At 48.9% G+C, this 3,679-nt stretch overlaps 1 protein-coding gene across 1 annotated transcript in view; it reads left to right on the top strand.

Annotated features, from left to right (window-relative positions):
* Positions 1-250: 250 nt before the first annotated feature.
* Positions 251-3,679, top strand: part of AMER1 (APC membrane recruitment protein 1) — a 17,813-nt gene continuing 14,384 nt past the window's right edge. The window contains exon 1 of the mRNA XM_024209277.1: positions 251-314. The gene's annotated coding sequence lies outside the window, so the exon portion shown is untranslated. The remainder of the gene's footprint in view (positions 315-3,679) is intronic.

Raw genomic sequence — 3,679 nt, 5'->3', positions numbered from 1 at the left:
GCCGATCCAGCTCCCGGGGAGCTCACTCCGCGGCAGCCCCGTCCCCGGGGGGATCGGGGAGGGAAGTCGGAGCGGGGAGGAAGAGCTGAGCCGGCTCGGCTGGCCCCTCCTTAGCCGCGCGTCACTGGCTCTCCAGCCTGTCACTTGCACGGCGGCCCTGCCCCCGGCTGTAGTGTGGGGAGGGGCGGGCGAGAGGCCGAGGCCCCGGGTGCTCGGCGCGGGGGGAAGAGCGCGGACAATGCACAGGCTGGGAACTTCCTGCCGCGGCGGGTGCGCTGCCCGGGGGAGAGGCGAGGGAGCCCGGCCGGCGCTCGGTAAGTGGGGCGCGCTCGCAGCACCAGCAGGAGGAGCCTGGGCTGCACCTTCCTCCTGCAGTCATGTCGCCGGGCTGCATGTGGAGCGGAGCGGGGGGCTGTGTCCGTCCGTCTGGCCCTCCCTCCCGCTGGGCGTGCTGGCGAGCCGGCCGGCCGCTCCCGGGGCGATGCACCGTGCGCCGCCTGTGCCCGTGGCCCTCACGCTCAGGTGTCCGAGCGAGCGATTTGCTGGCCCTTTTGTGTGAGCGCACGGCTAGGGTGGGCTGGGGCAGGCCCGGCGCTCTGTCTGCCGGGCTAATTTGGGGGGCGTGGGGGGAGGCTGCTTGTGCAGCAGCCCCACTTTGCAGGGGCTGCAGGAGCCAGCTGTCTCCGGGATGCAGGGAGGGCTCTCTCTCTCTCCCCCCCCCCCCCCCCCCCCCCCCGCTTTGTAGGCCCGGAGCTGTGCAGCTTTGTTGTGGTTGATTTGTTGGAGCAGCTGGTGTCTCACACCCCTGCTGCCGCCTCTGCACCAGCACCAACACACTGGGTGCTTGTATCTGCTCTGTTTATTTTCACGTGTAATCCCTCTTCCCGGGGGGAAATCAACAGAATCAGGGAGACAGGTGGGTGGTCTCTGCCTGTCCCCAGATAGATCTGGCTCAGTGGGTATCTCTGCATGGTGTCATCAAAATGAGGAGTACAGTACTCTGTTAATGTGAGAGCTGGTTTATTGTCCTCTGCTGTGTAAACTTTGCATTTCTCAAGGGTTTCCCCTATTGAAATAAAACCAGCGATGATCAGAGTTCTAGTTCCCTCTCCTGTCTCCCCTTCAGTGCCCCTCCCCACGCACAAGGCTCAAACCAGTTGACCCTGAGCGCTCTAAATTGCTGGTATTTGATATGTAAGGGTGGAACACAGAAGCTTTGTGTCTTCAGCTACTGAGAAATCTAAATCACTGATGGCTTCCTGCTTCTCTAAACATCTACCTCCCTGTTTAATGTGGTAATAAGATTATCTTTCAGTTTGTCTGTGTGTGTGTGTGTGTGTGAATAGAAGTTATTTTCCTGAGGCTGGCTTACTAAAAATAATACATTAAAATGCTTTACCTGTGGCATTAATTAAAACAAACTCCCTTAAAGCAAATCAACGCCTTCACCGCTAATGCTGTTTGTTGTATTTTGCTTAGCTTGGACCATGTGAAGAGATGTGTCTAGTTCTCATGCGCTAGCACAATGTAGCAAAATTTGACAAACCCCATAGGGAGATGTTTACGTGAATGTCAAACAAAAATGCATTTGAATTTTTTAAAATAACTTGAATAATTTTTTGCCCCCCAAATTCCTGGGTGTTGCATGTAGGGGGATTATGGGATGGATGGGAAGCTCTTTTAGACTTTGCCAGGGTTCTGAGAATCACATTAGTGGTTCTGACTTGTTATTGAAAAGGAGACTGTGTTTGAGGCTATAGTTTCAAGTTTGAGCTTTACTGGGACTGTTATTTCTTTCAGTTGAATGGAGCCCCTAGATACTGCACATCTTTGCTGGTCATCATCTGACCCAGTCGTTCACAGAACCCATTGTAAACAGAAGGCTGCTTGTGCAATACTTTCAACTTTTGCACCGAAGAGATTTAACTGTAAATGGCTTTGCTTGTCCTAAGCCAAATTTCTTATTGCTCCCCTTTTAATGCCAACGGAGAAGATTAGGGCAGGCAAAAGGCCTTGCTGAAAGTCTGGTGGGTAGGAAAAAGCATTGCAATAAGTTGTGTTGTTGCAGTCAAACCTGCCACCAAACTTCTTTGGGACATATCCCTCATCAGACCTCTCAATTGGTGCTTCAGACTGGCATACAACACTGAATTCAGACCCAAATAGCATTCAGTCCAGCAGAAACCCACTGTCCACAACAACAGGTATATGGAACTGTTAAACAAATTGCATAGCAAAACCACTGCATATTAACTGAATAACTGAATCTTGCATCCAGCTTCCCTTGTTTATCCTGATTTTATACCTGATAAGTTATGGACTTAATCATATTCTTAAAGCCTGTCTGTCACCGTTTTAGCCTGAGTAAGCTTTGAAATATTTAAGTCATTGGTATTTGAATTTGTTTATTATTAAAGGGACCCAAGTAGCACATTTCGGATCCAATCGTCCCCAGTGTTGGGTCTTTAGATCTGTGGTTTTGGTTGGAAACGTATCATTTTCTTGCTTTTATTGTAGTAATTATTTTCTGACTTTTTTTGTGTGTAAATGAGTAAAACACTTGCCAGGTATGAAGGGAAGGAGAGACAGTTGTCAGATTTAAGTTGGTCCCCTGCTTAATAGCAAAGAACGCAAACAAAGCTGTACATACACGGTTTCAAATAGGGAGAGGCAGAGGAATGCATATGTAGGAGGAATCTGCTTTCTAATTCTGTAGCAGACTAATGGAGGCGCTGGAAATTCTCCAGGAGGAGCTGTTATTTTTACACTCTGCTTGCAAAAATATTCAGTTTTTTTTTAAGTGCAACTTCTGTAGTAATTTGCTTACTATCAATTCTTGTAGCTGTGATCATAATGAGCTAAGCATGCGTGAGGAGCACATCTGACTTATTTTTGAGGTTTGGCTGAGCTGTTTTCTTCAGATGTTTTTTTCATTCTTCCACTACTTTGTTCCATTGGTGCATGGATGTTCTCCTTTCACCTTCACCCAGGTGGTGGGTGTCATGGTAGACACACAAAATCAGTTGCGGGGATGGGCATCCTTTTTGGCTGCCTCTGAAAGTAAATAAAGTTGTTCCATGTTAAAGTTCCTTTGCATGACACTTTAATAGGTCAGCGCTCAGCTTGCTTTTCCCTCCACACCAGGTTTTTTTAACTCGCATTCCATCCCCTGAATGTGTTTCTCTTTCAGAGTAGCTCAGAGCTGGAGCAGGAATGTAGTTGATGGCCGGATCATGCCCGCTTCCCAGCACCTTATTCCTCTACATGTCAGTGTCAGTTTGCTCCAATTCCATCTTTCTGGTGCTCAGACACTGAAACATGAAATAGTTGGGTTTTTCTGAAAGGGGAGGGAGAGACTCTTAAGTGAGAAACAGAAGTTGGTGACAAAAGCGAATTTAGAGCTTGGAAAGTTGCTGGATTGACAGCTGTGTTGATTGACTTCCTCTGTTTACACATTAGACACAATGGGAAGAAAACTGTACTACAACCCCACCCAAGGACTTACCTCCCACTTGTAGGGCTGCCTCCCAGGGATCTGAGAGGAGTTAAGTTTCCCTGTTGATTCAATCTCTGACCTCCCTGCTAGACTTGGTGCCAGACAAAGATGCAGATAGTGATGGTGGCTTTTGATATGGATGCCTGTTCCCTGGGAGTTGGACAGAAACTCACCAACTCAAGA

Source organism: Terrapene carolina, unplaced genomic scaffold (assembly GCF_002925995.2).
Source record: "Terrapene carolina triunguis isolate 2854851 unplaced genomic scaffold, T_m_triunguis-2.0 Scaffold131, whole genome shotgun sequence".
In the NCBI taxonomy this organism is placed as follows: Eukaryota; Metazoa; Chordata; order Testudines; family Emydidae; genus Terrapene; species Terrapene triunguis.
Note: the sequence above shows the minus strand (reverse complement) of the source record. Positions and strands in the feature narration are given on the sequence as shown.